At 36.1% G+C, this 14523-nt stretch overlaps 1 protein-coding gene across 1 annotated transcript in view; it reads left to right on the top strand.

The window, feature by feature from the left end:
* Positions 1-14523, top strand: part of MACROD2 (mono-ADP ribosylhydrolase 2) — a 2047210-nt gene that overhangs the window by 477003 nt on the left and 1555684 nt on the right. The gene's annotated exons all lie outside the window — the stretch shown is intronic.

Below are 14523 nucleotides of genomic sequence, written 5' to 3'. Positions count from 1 at the left end.
TCTAAGTCTATATAGAGCTTTGCCTAGGAGTTAACTCATAAATATTATGCTTCTGGATGAGGTCATTTTGGTCTTCCAGTAACTAAACCCCTGAGGGGATGTCTAATACTGTGCTGGTTTCTGAAATTCACTACTAAATTTAGAGTGATGCAGTGAGGAATTACCTTTTAATATATAATATTTATTGCCTTAAAAACTGATGTAAGTACTCTTCTTAGTCTGTATTAATGAATTGAGAGTTCAGCCTAACTTTCACAAACTGTTTAAACCAAGAACCTAGTGATATTTAAACTCACTGTAATATTTCAGTTCAAATGAATCCCAGAGGTAGAGGTTCTAAGATTGTAAGAAATCTACAGTGTTCCTTATGTATATGTACTTACTTCTTTTACATTATGCCAGGCCTTTAAAATTTATAATCAGAATGGTTTCTGTGGCCTTTAAATGTCTGTGGTGCTTGATTATTTTCTTGTTCGTGGGACTGTGAGGTAAAAATTTTATACTTAACCAACCTGGATACAAAGCTTATTCTCAAGAACCTTATTAGTCTGACAGATGTAATATCTCCACAAGAATAAAAAAGTGATCCATAGAGAGCGCTCAAGTAGCTATCAAATACTTTGTGAGAGCTTGGGAGATCAGAGAAAGTTTCATGGGGGAGTTGCTTCAGACAGGTCTTTTAAATTACTATAAATGGGATTTGGTTCTAGTAGCAGACTCTATGATCCTCTGCCCATCTGACCAGAATTGCAACCATGGACTGTTCCCAGTATGCTGATGGTTTTCTACCTCAGATACCAGAACCTTGCAGCCTTAGGGTTTTCTCTGGCACTTAAGGAGCGTGCCTGAGTATACACAGGGAACTAACTGTAAAGGAGTTAATACCCCTGTGGGCTACCCTCATTTGGGAGTTGAGAAATCTCAGTGGGATATTTCATCAGTGGATGAATACCCCAACCTCCTCAGTGTCTTCCGGGAGTACCTTTGGGTGGTATGACCTCCCTGTTCTCCAGAGGGCACCCAACAGGATTATACTGCAGTGGCTTACAGTAGTAACATGCTCATGAACGCAGCCATTATTGCATTTTCTTTCTTTTCACCTTTCTCATTTCTTTACTCCTACTTCTTGAGATCAGTTCCCAAATAAAACACTCCAAAGTCCTTATCCCAACATCTACATTTGGTGGACTCAAATTAAAACAGTTTGGTGGAGATGGAGGAAGAATAGCATGAGTAAATGTTTAACAATTAAGTCCAGCATTACTGAATGCCTCAGTTTAACTGGAATATTGGATTTATGGTTCCAGGGCAATAAAATTGGTTAGATCACAAAGGACTTCATGATACACTAAGAATTTCTAGGTTTTCTTTAGGTATTATAGATTTTCTAAAGGCTTAGCAAAGGGAGGTGACATGATCAGAACTCTTCTTCCAAATTGGAGGCTGACAGTAGTTTTTAAAAGAGATGAGACTCAGAAGAGACTGAAAGTATGGAGAGCATCTGTAAGACCTTTCTCTAGTTTGAGAGAGGTTGTCATACTAGTGGAAGTGGAAAAGAAGGATGGTAAGTGCTACATTTGGTAATTAGTTTGATGTGGGTGTCAGGGCACTGAAGAGCATTAAAAATAATGCAAATATACTAGCCTTAATTGCTGCCTGGGAATGTGTCAATGCTTTGTTCAAAGTAGAAAACCTAGAGGAGGAAAATGTTTAAGTGAGATAAAATAACTTCAGTTTGTTTCTATGAAAATTCTTCCAGTTGTCTAAATAATATTCATTCTCTCTTTCTTTTTAGTGTCAGAATCCTCATTTTATTCAGGCTCATCAGTTGCCCAGCTCAGAGATATTTCCCAGCTTTCTTTGCAGCTGGTTGTAGCCATGTGACTAAGTTCTGGGTAATGTGATGTAAGCCTAAGTGCTGTGTTAGACTTCAGGGAGGACTGAAGCATTATGAGAAGTTGGCTCCTCTGGAGATGTGCCCCTTCACCTTGCCTTCATTCCTCTTGCCTATTGTGTGGAACACAGAAGTGTAGTGACAATATAGGACTATGGGATGACTTTGACGATGCAAGCCATGTCATAGAAATTTCCTACGCCCAGGGAGGCCATACCAGCCCCAAACTGTCTACTTCCAGAGTTTATTTATATAAGAGACAAATAAACTTCATCTTGTCTGAGCCACTGGTAACAGCAGTTGTACCAAATGCTAAATGATGACACTGAGAATATGGAGTCTGAATTAAGAGCAGGTTATCCAGGTGAAGATGTTCAATAGGCAGTTGGAAATAAAGATCAATCAGTTGAGAGATAAATATTAAGAGCAACTAGCATTGCTGCAGTAATTATATGCTAGGTCCTTATTTTATGTGCAGAGAGACACAGAGGGCCTTAATAGTTGGCACAAGGTATACAACCGGTAAGTGGCAGAACTGGGATTGAAACTCAGATCTGTCCAATGCCAGAATATAAACTATTTGCTGCAGTGTGGCATAGAACTGAGAAGAAATGTCAAAAAGATTTATTTTTAAGGGAGATGAGCAGTGAGAAGAATATTTAAAACTACTTTTATTTAAAAGCACGGAAATATTTACTTGCATATATATTTTGCAAAATTAAATGTTATTACTTACAAATGCTATATATGATATACATGAGTTCCACAGGACTCATAAGTCACATGATGTCATTAAATAAATTACATTAATAAATTCAGTTATCAATCTGAAATAATACATGGTAAAATACGAAGTTTATTAATTTTCTTCTTGTTTTCCTAGAGATGTTTCATTAGGAATTCTACAAGGCCAAAACAAATGGAGAGACCTGCAATAACTTTAAAGTTGGAAAAGAATTTAGAAGTTACCCTTTTGAATGAGACCCTTTTGAGACCTGAAGTAGTTGAATGGCTTGCTAAAGTTATATATGTATCAACTTGGACAGAACCAAGACGATAATTCTGTCTTCTGACTCACCCTCAAGTTTCTTACATGCCAGGCTAAGGGAAGCTCTATTGTGATTTTCTATTGAGTTCTCACTGATTCTGATTCCCAGACTCTGAAGTGGTTCAGTGTTGCCTTTAGAGCACTTCTTACAGCAGAGGAGAGTAAAGCCAGAATCAAGCCATGGTGGCCATCTGTTTCAAGGGAAAATTCCTAGTCCCAGTTCTTCTCTTCTGGAAATTTAGACTATGATTTAATATGACTATTTGACCAAAGAACATAGCAGCATAAAATTCAAACTCATTATTTGAACATGAAAGGGCTTGGCTTATGTCTTTCTTTGTGCTTCACTCTGCCCTAGCCACAGTGATCTCCTTTGCTGTTCCTGAAAAATGTTGAACATGCTCCTGCCTCAGGATAGTCTAACTTACAATCCCTTCTGCTTCAACTATCTGTCATTATCTGCAGAGCTTAATTCCTCACTTCCTTTATATGTAATTCATATGTCACTTATAGGATGTTTTACTGTTGATCTGTTTAAACAGGATGGTTTATTTGTATATTCGTCCATTAATCTGTTCTTGCTAGTTCCATGAGAGGAAGTACTTTGTTTTGTTCATTGTTACATGTCCAATGCCTAGAGCAGTATCTGTCTAACACATAGTAGTTACTCAGTAAAAGATGTGGAATGAAGAGGACAGGATGTGAGGGCCAACTTCTAAAGTACTATTCTATAATATAGGCTATAATTTTAGAGTCTACTCAATAGTTTTAGTTTCTCTGTTCTTAAAGACCACTATGGAATTATTATAATTTAGAAGAGTTTAACATATTGAAAGCCAGATGTTAAAAATTGTTCATTTAGAGAACTTTTTGTATAAGACCTTTTTCTGAGTCCTCCATTAGTAGCCAACATTAACAGTCTTATTCTTCAGCTATTCCAAATTTCTGGAATAGTTTTGCAGTTTTGACCTATGACTGGGCACTCTATCACCAGATAGTAATGGATAGTAAATGACCCTCTAGTGGCTAGACTAAGTTGATGTATTTTACCTATTATTAATCAGGTATAACTTGGAAGAATTTACTTCAGAGTACAAGTCTTCTCTTTCAGGACAGAGATTGAAAATTTGATGCATGCAAATTTATAGTCATAGAAATGTGCTTCCTAATAATATGGCTGTGAAATGCTGCTGCTGATGAGGGTGATGACAAGGAGGAGGATGAGGATGATGATAGCAACAGCTAATGTCTGTTGAACGCTCATTATGTGCTTACGCCGGTGTAAGTGTTTCACACTTATTGAGTTTTTAATAAGTGTGTCACAATCAATATGTAGTGACGATTTTCTAGTTAGATTCAGAACCAGTTTATGTTCTTAAACGGAAGAGGTAGTGGACAGTTGTACCTGCCTTTAAGGACATTATAATTTTATGGTCTTGAGGGAAATTAAATAAGCACAATAAATATCAGTGAATGCAGATACATTGGTGAAAGAGACATAAAGTGCATCCTTAACAGTGCCTCAGGTGACTGAGACATGAACTGTGCATAACTGGTAATGAACGTGTAATAAGCAATGTCTTCAGATAATTTCTTTGAAGATATTTTATTAAGAGAATAAATAAAAAGTTTTTTTTTTAAATTTCTGGCAAACATTTAACTTTCTTTTTTTTTTTTTTTTAATTTTTTTTTTTTCAACATTTATTTATTTTTGGGACAGAGAGAGACAGAGCATGAACGGGGGAGGGGCAGAGAGAGAGGGAGACACAGAATTGGAAACAGGCTCCAGGCTCTGAGCCATCAGCCCAGAGCCCGACGCGGGGCTCGAACTCACGGAGCGCGAGAGATCGTGACCTGGCTGAAGTCGGACGCTTAACCGACTGCGCCACCCAGGCGCCCCTTTTTTTTTTTTTTAATTTTTTTTTTTCTAATGTGACAAATAATACAGAAAATAAACAAAAACTTGACTTTCTTATATTACGAAAAGGATAAAAAATTGTAAAACAAAACAAGAAATAAATGCTTTTGGAAAGCAACCAAATTACTTTAAGATAAAGAGAATTGTAGAGTGAAGTCACAATCATAAAATTCAGTGTTTACCCAGATAAAAGTTGGTCATTCCTCGCTGGAGAAAACAACCATCTTCTTTTGTTAAGTTTCCTGAAGAGGTAAGATGGCTGCAAATAGAAAGTTTAAGCAACTAGCATATGGCAGCAGTGCAATGAAATGGAAAGAAAAATGGCCAGTTTACCTGAATATTCTCTCATCAAAAAATGTGTTAGTATTCTGCAGGAACGTCTGGAGAACTGATTTGGTTGTATGTAATTTGACAGAGCAACATTTTTTGCAACCTGGGAAAGCAGTTCCCAGCAGATTTAAAAAAGTTAGAGAAATTCATCAAGTGATTTTTTTGTTGCATTGTAGCTTTATCTATGAAAATGGCTTGCATACATAGTTAATGTAATATTATGGCAAAAAATATGCAATTCTTTTACCCATTGTCACGTATCACTGAAGACACATACATCTAGAAGTTGTAGGCAAATTATGGATTTTTCTAAATATTTAAAATGTCATGAATGGTTGATCTTAGTTTTATTCATTATGTTTTTATTGCCAGTAAGTTACAAATAAAACACATAAATAGGCAGAAAATTAATCTTATGATTGACTTAGGTGAAAGATATGGAACTTCTAATTTAAGTCTTCAAATTCCATAATGCTCTTCTGAATCTATTTGACATTACTTGCAAAGCAAAGAGGGAAAAAAAAGGCCAAAGTGTAAACTGTGAAATAAATGCAAGGGCTTACCCAATCAAATCAGGCAAACTGAAGTTATTTTGAACCTTCTGTATATTTCACTTTTTTATATTTAAGGCTTTCTATCATTTTCTAACTCAACTTAGATATTGGTTCTTCAGAAAAAGTTTCACTGATCCCTATATCCAGCATCATCCTCTTTCACAGGATTAGGTTCTTGTCTTATATACTCTAATAGCACTTTTACCTTCTTTTCTGGCACTCAATCCACTTGCAATGATTGGTTTAAAGTCTCTTATCTCTTGTCCATTGCAGCATTATGCACAATGGCCAAGTTATAGAAACAACCTAAGTGTTCATTGATGGGTGAATGGATAAAGAAAATGTCATTTTTTAATGATTGAATAATATTTCATTGTGTATATATTATTCAGCCTTAGGAAGGAAATCCTGCCATTTGTGATAACTTGGAGGACATTGTATAAGTAAAATAAGCCAGACAGAGAAAGACAAATACTATATGATCTTGATTACACACAGAACCTATAAAAAAAAGTCAATTTTATAGAACCAGAGGGTAGAGCAGTGGTTACCAGGAGCTTGGGGATGGGGATGATAGGGAGATGTTGGTCTGAGGGTACTTATAAGAGGAATAAGTTCTGAAGATCCAATGTATAGCATGGTAGTTATAGTTAGTAGTACTGTATTATACTTGAAATTTACTAAGAGAGTAGATCTTAAGGTTCTCACCATGCCAAGTAAGAAAGAAAATGGTAACTATGAGATAATGGATATGTTAATTACCTTGAGTGTGGTAATCATTTTACAGTGTGTATGCAATCAAAGCCATCATGTTGTACACCTTCAGTATACACAATTTTTGTTTGTCAATTATGCTTCAGTAAAGCTGGGGAAAAAATAAAGTCTCTCATCTTGACTTTATTGTAAACTCCCAAAGACAAGGATGAATCAGTGTCATTAAGAACCTAAACTGAATCAAGGATATTACTCTATGGTTCTTCCTTCTCTTCTGAATCGTTTTCCCTTCTGTATTGGCTTGTGCTATTAGCATACAGATATGCTATTATTTTTCCTTTTTCATTTGTACCTTCTTTACAATTTTTTAGCAAAACTTTTTGAAATGGTTGTTCATACTTAAATATCTTTAAGTATTCTTCTTCCTTTCCCTTTCTTTTTTCTCACCCTTTATCACTCTACTGAAACTTCTCTTATCAAGATCACCAATGAGTGCAAATGGTCTTTTGTTATTTGCCTATTATATGTCAGGGACTGTAAGTGTAGGGTCTCAATACTTTTCAATTAAATCAGCTACAAAATAACTGCATACCAAGGACTCCTTCTACAGATGATCTCTTGATAACTGTATTAGTTTCCTAAGGTGGCCACAATAAAATACCACAAAAACTTGATGGCCTAAAACAACAGAAATCTATTCTCTCATAGTTCTGGAGGCCAGAAGTCTGAATTCAAGGTGTTGACAGGTGTTTGCACTTCCTCCAAACACTCTAGAGAAGAATCCTTCCCTGCTGCTGCCAGCTTCTCGATTTGTGGTTGTGTAACTCAAATTTCTGCCTCCATCTTCACGTGGTCTTCTCTGTATGTGTGTCTGTTCTGTATATGTCCCCTATAAGGACAATTGTCATTAGATTTAGGGTCCGCCCAGATAATCCAGGATGATGTCCTCTCAAGATCTCAACTAAAGTATATCTGCAGAGACCCTTTTTCCAGTTAAGCTCATATTCAAGGTTCTAGGGATTAGGATGTGGATATATAGTTCATTCAACCCACTACACCATTCAACCCAGTACAAGAATGATACCCTTGTTCAGTGTTTTTATTCATAGTAGAGGTATGATATACTACTTTAGTTAATTTTTTTATTCAACAAATGGATATTGAGTACTTGTATATGTTGGCCACTATTCTAGGTCCTTGAGTGAGAGTGGTAAGCAAATCTTTGCTCTCATGGAATTACATTCTAGTTAGGGGAGAAACAAAATTATCCTTTGGTCTAACATGTATTACTTAAAGTACATCAGTGCATTTCCTAAAGTTACAGACATCGTTTTAAACTTGTAATTAAGCTGCCAAATGTGGTAGTATTATAAAATCCAGAACATGAAGAATTCTAAACAATAATATTCTGGTTCATTCATTGCCAGACTACATATCAGATGTTTTACCCATGTGCTAGAGCAAAAGAAAAAAAGGTGCCAAAAGTCTGGTTGAAATTATATTTTTCTGTTGACAAGTGACACAAAGCCCTAATAGTGTGATTAAAAACCCCCAGGGTAAGTAAGAATGTGATAGAATAATGACCCTGATTTCCTTCATTAACATTGTATTTATACCACGTTATTAGTCTAATTAAAATAAATATAAACAATGTACCATCTATATCATGAAGCCAATTTCAAACTAACGTCTGGTTCTGTAAAATCTCCCCTGCTTCCTTCTTTTCTAATGGACTTAGTTATGCTTTCTTCCCTGCTGACTCTAAACCGTGTATATGTTATTATTCTTATTAACCCTGATTGAACACCTACTGCATGTTTAAGCACTTGGTGCTTCATCATCACTACCCCATTGTTAACCATCACACAGTGTTATGATAGTTCATTTCCATATGTTCCCACTATTGGATAGCAGATTCCTTAAAAGGAGAGACCAATCTTTTCAGCTTCTGTTTTCTCAGCACTTAGCACAGTAGATACTAACATGTAGTGGATACTTATAGATGACTCAAATTTAGTCAGCTGTAGGTTTGGCAACTACCAGGAGCAAGACTGCTTGGATGGTGAGTGACCTTGCTATGTCCTCTAGCAGCTGTTTGGGACTGAATCCTTCTTTGCCAATTTAACTAACTTGGTGTCATCATCCGTAAAAAACATAATAATGAAAAGACTTATGAGGCTGTATTACTTTCAGGACACAATTCCTATAAAGCTCTTAGGAATGTACCTAGCTCATAGTAAGCACTCAGTAAATGTTAGTCATTAACATTGTTTGGTTTTATTTTTAGTATTATTACTTTAAACACATATCCAGAAAATACAATGGATTTTCATATCATGCAAAATAACTTTTAATTGAGATACATGGAAGTTTCAGTTTGGCAAGACCTAAGGTTTAAAATTATAGCCACGTAATAAATAGAAAGCATAATTAATGGCTCAGATTTTAAAAGCCATTACATATGATATTTTAGTGACATGTCTTGGAATAATTGTCTATATAAAGCACATATTTTTATAAAATAAAAATAAGTGGTGATGTTTTCTAAGCTTTCTACTGTTTCTCACAAGCTACTCTCTTTGATTGGATTTCATCCTTAACTTTTTTTATTCTTTTATATTTTATATCCAGCAATACGTCATGTTTTAGAAAAGCTTCCCCATTAAATATTTTTTATATACATCTCTTCTCTCCCAATTTGTCAATTCTTTCTTTATCACTTTGAAAACTGAAGTCATAGAACGTAAGCAGTGAGTAATAATGGTACTTACATAAATGAATTTTGCTTTGAATTATAATACTCAATATATTTTAATGAAAATATTTTTGGGAAGTTTGAGAAGTTAGATATTCTATTAATTTACCCTTTCTCAAAATTATATTGAGTCACTGAGAAATGAGGTTTTTAATTCAGTAGTATTATTTGAAAGAGTATATTTCCAGGGACTACATATATAAGCTGTTGAGAGAAAGCATTGGTGTGGATTAAGATCACAGGCTCCAGAACCTGTCTTCCAGGCCTTGAATGTAGGTTCTGCTATTTACAGCTGTGGAACTTTGAGTAGAATATTTTATCTCTTCATGCCTCAGTTTTTTCAACTGTAAAATGAAGGTAGTATTATTTACTCATAGAGTTGTTGTGAGGATTGAATTAGTCAAATCATTGAAAACAGAACAGTACCTGACACATAGAAAGAACTGAATAAATGCTAGTTTTTCAAATTTATTAAGTGAGAATGGATGAAGAGATGCTTTCAGTTTGAGAGGGCAGCATGGGAAGGTCACAGAGGTAGGAATTCATGGGACTTTTAAGGAGGTAAGGAGTACTGACAAGGGAGAGTTGGGGAAAGGAGTCTGGAGTCAGGTCCTAGAGGTCTTGCCCTTAACATTCCAGAGGAGAAGCCACAACAATGCCACATCCTATAGGTCATTTATGAGAATATTGATAGATTTGCCCCAGTTGGGGGATTTGAACTTTATTCTGTAGGCAAGGGAAGTGTTGAAGATGGTACAGAGGCAGGTACATGGGCTTTAGCACCAGACTTCTGGAATTGGTTTTTAGTTCTTTTTTGAAGCTGAGTTTCATCACTGATAATAATAATTGATTCCTATATTATAGGGTATTGTGAGGATTAAATGAGGTAATGCAGGGAATACATTTACAACACTGTCTGGCTAATAGTAATTATTAAATAGAAATTAGCTACCATAAATTGAGAGCAGAAGAGTGATATGAGATCTGCGTGGCTTTATGTAATTCAAGGCAAAGGAAAGCATCTGATCTTCTGTATGAGAACAGAGTGAGAATGAGAAGTTTGGGTAAGAGCCATGATTAATGAGTACCCTGCACCTGAGTTACTTTTTCACAAGATTAACCTGGTAAAGGGTCATTGCTGAAGTTATGACAGCTATTTCAGAGGCTCCAGAGGTCACTGATACCATGGAACCTCCAGGCTTCTACTGGGCAGCTAGGAAGTCCAGAGAAGAGTAGAGGACCACATTCAAAGCTCATAGATAGAATTGCCCCTATTTCTTTATGCAGATTAGAATATGTTCCTTTTGTTGGGGGCATGTATGTAATAAGGCACATAGCTTGATAAGAAGAGCCCAGGATTTACCCTCTCAGCCATACACCTTTGGGCAGGGTCAACCTGAGCAATCAAACTCTTCTCTCCTGGCCAGAAAGCACTTGAGATTAGGAGAAATTCTGTCTCATCTAGGAACATGTGCATTATTTGTGTCTGTCCATCTTTTGAATTTGAGATGGTTTTGTGATTTGCTTTGACTGATTGAACGTGATAGAAACAATTTTATGTGACTTTTAAGGCTAAACCTAAAGAGACCTTGAAACTTCAGTTTTGGAATTCTACTCTGAGATCACTATGTAAAAAAGCTTGGGGGGCCTGGGTGGCTTAGTTGGTTGGTCTGACTCTTGATTTCGGCTCGGGTCGCAATCTCACAGTTCTTGCGATTGAGCCCCATGTTGGGCTCCATGCTGACATTGTGAAACCTGCTTGGGATTCTCCCTCTCCCTCTCTCTCTGCCCTTTCCTCTCTCTGTATCTCTAAAAAATGAATAAATAAACTTTAAAAAAGCTCAGTCGGGACTTTATGAGGATGAGAGGTCAAGTAGAAGAGAATAGAAGTGCCTTAGTTGACAGCCAGCATTTCCTGACAGCTGTTATCTTCATGCGTGGTCCCAGGCAAGACCGACAGATAACTACCTAGCCACAGAATTGCTGATCTATAGATTCTTGAGCAAAAATGAATGGGGTTTGTTTTAAACCAAAGTTTCAGAGTGGTTTATTACATAGCAGTAAATAACTGATATACCTGTGTAGGCCAAAATGGAAAGAGCAATCTAAAATTAATCTCTGTCAGAAACTCATCTCTAATTTCTCTAGTCTCTTAGATTCCAGTAAAAACCTTCCAATGATAATACATTGAGTCAGAACATCTCCCTTTCATGAACAGAGATATTACTGCATTATACAGATTGGTTTGATCTGCAGGAACTGTCTACAGAGATTTCCAGGATAGTTTCTGATGCTCATATGGCCTGGAAATGTCTGCTGGCTGATTGCCTTTTTAGTTACTGTTATGCCTCATGAAGACTGAGTGAAAGATGCAGAAATATTAAAAATGAAGAACGGATAAGCCCCTGCCTACTTCCAGTTGCCATCATCACTGAGGGTGCTCTGTGATATTGTCAATAGTAGTATCTGTATTTGAAAAAAAGAGTGACTTCTAAAAACATTGGATGAACTAGAAACTCAGAGTATTGAGCCAGTGGAAAGTACATCAGAAATCTGAAGCAGTAAAAGAAATTAGAAGTAAAATGCTCTGTAAAATTTGAAAAATATATAAACTATGTTTAATTAATAGGGAAAATTAAATAAGCAGTAGAGTATTTGTATTTTGTTGAATTTCATTATCTTATGATTTTATAAAAATTTTATTTCTTTAACTTTCCAGTGACTTTTTTCTTTAGTTTTAAGCTGTAGAACCAGTTATTTTGAAGCCAAACTAAAAAATATGGAGACATTTATTGGAATCACGCAAGCTTCTTTTTCTTTTCCTCTCACTTCCTCTCCTCTGTCTCTTTCTTTTAGCCCAAAATCTTCTCTGAAAAGAGAGAGAATAGTGAATACCAGCTGCCTTCACACTGGGTTCCTGCTGGAACTTCCAGTCGAATCCCTGACGTTCTCTCTCCAATAGAGCAGAGGGTCAGGCCTAAGCAGTCTACTCTGTAGGTCCTAAGACTTCAGCCTGGCCTTGCTTGGCCCTTAAGGCTGAAGTGTGTCCCAGGTCCCCTATTTCCTCATAAGCAATGGCACAATAGTCAAGAATGAGAGCTACATTGATCAAGGTGATATTGATCCTTCCACTGAAGACTCCACATTCTGGTATTGTGGCCCTTCAGGTTTGGCATTATTCCCTCTTAAGGATGAAGTGATAAAAATGAAAGGGCAGGGCAGAGGCCAGGCTGACGATGGGAGAAAAATTCTTCATTTGAGATTAAACAAAGAGGGTATAAAGCGTATGATCCGTGCTCATTATCTTACTGTTAATAAATACCAAAATTCATGGGTTATGTGGGGGAAATGTTCATCCAATCAATTCAGTTAAGATAGGGGAAGTATTAATGAGTGCATTGGTTAGTGGTTATGTTTGGGTAGCATGGAATCAAACTGAATCTGAATCATGATTCAGTCACCTGCTAGCTGGATAATTTGGGTAGATGACTTCATTTCTTGACCCTGGTCTCCTCACCTATGAAATGGGAATAATTGTAGGACCTGCCTTATAGTATTAGTATCTGTACTGAAGAAAACAGTGCATTTAAAGCACTCAACACAGTGCTGAGCACATAGTCTGTTCTCATTAACGTTAGGGATTATTGTGGCATAAGTCTTTTGTTCATATAATGAGACAGATTAAATTTTAATTTATCATTTAAAATAATTTAGTTGAAGCAGTAACCAGCCAAATTGCACTACTTTATCTAAAAACTATGATTTATGTGATTTATAACTAGTATCAGTGTTATTCAAAAAGTACATAAAAACTTTAAAACATGACAATATAACAAGGGGATACAGTAAAATACAGAAGCATAAGAAAAGATTTAGGTAAAGTCATTTATGACGCTGCTAAAAGGGAATACTATCGTCAGGGAGTTACTTTTCTCCAGGAGAGTTATTTAAAATTAGTGTATCCTCATGTCTCTGAATCTTTGTGATTGTTAAATAAGTGGTTACTTTTCAGTTCTCATTTTACCTGACTGAGCAGCAGCATTTGACACACTGTCTCCTTGAAACGTATTCTTTACTTGGCTCCTAAAACACACTGCATTCACCTGGTTTTTATTTTTTCTTTCAGTTTATCCATCTCTGTTGGTTACTCTTCTTCTGCCCAACCTCTAAATACTGGAGTGTCCTAAGGAATTGTCTTTGGGTCTCTTTTCTAACTACATTCACTCTCTTGGTGATCTCATTCAGTTTCACACATTTAATTACAATCTTTATTGAACTACAGTAGTCACCCCTTATCTGTGGTTTCACTTATGTGGTTTCATTTATCTCTGATCAATGGGGGTCTGGAAGCAGATGATTCTCCTGACAGATTGTCAGAAGGTCAAGAGTAGCCTAATGCTATGTCACAATACCTACATCACTCACCTCGCTTCATCTCATTACATAGGCATTTTACTATTTCCCATCATCACATGAAGGGTGAATGTAACACAATAGGATATTTTGAGAGAGAAAGACAGACCACAGCACATAACTTTTATTATAGTGTATTGTTATAATTTTTCTATTTTATTATGTTATAATTTTTAATCCTTAATATGCCTAATTTATAAATTAAACTTTATCATGGGTATGTATGTATAGGAAAAATATATATAGGGTTTTGTACAATCCATGGCTTCAGGCATCCAACGGGGGTCTTAGATAAGGGAGGACTCCTGTATATAGATGGAAAGATATATATGTATATACATATATACACACGTATCTATGCAAACATATCCATAAAACATATAGATATGTTTATATGTACACTATATGTGCATATCTATACAAACACACACCCTCCCAAATTTCTCTCTTAATATCTCTTAAATATCTCTCTTAATTCCAGACGCACATACCGACTGTTTTGTATCTTCACTTGAATGTCCCACTCTACACGTCCAAAAGTAGCTCCTTTTTTGTGGTCATCCCATTTCAGTTAATGGCAACTCTTGATGTCATCCTTAATTTTCCTCTTTCTCTCATGTAACATCATGTAGTTTATCAGCAAATCTTGTCATTTCTACCATCAGTGTGTATATATGTGTATACAGGAATCAGGGAGGGGTAGAAAATTCACCATCCTTCATTTACCACCCCAGTCACCACTATCCAGGGCCAAACCATCATCATTTTATTCCTGGATTATGTAAATAGCCCCTTAACGATCTCCTTCTACTCTTGCCCCCCTCAGTTTGTTTCAAGACAGCAGGCAAAGTGATCTTGTTAAAATTTCAAGTCAGATCATGTCACTTTTCTGTTGAA

This window comes from Puma concolor, chromosome A3, assembly GCF_028749965.1.
Source record: "Puma concolor isolate L17-30 chromosome A3, mPumCon1.1.hap2, whole genome shotgun sequence".
In the NCBI taxonomy this organism is placed as follows: domain Eukaryota; kingdom Metazoa; phylum Chordata; class Mammalia; order Carnivora; family Felidae; genus Puma; species Puma concolor.
The sequence above is the reverse complement of the archived record's forward strand: the minus strand, read 5'-3'. Positions and strand labels throughout refer to the sequence as shown.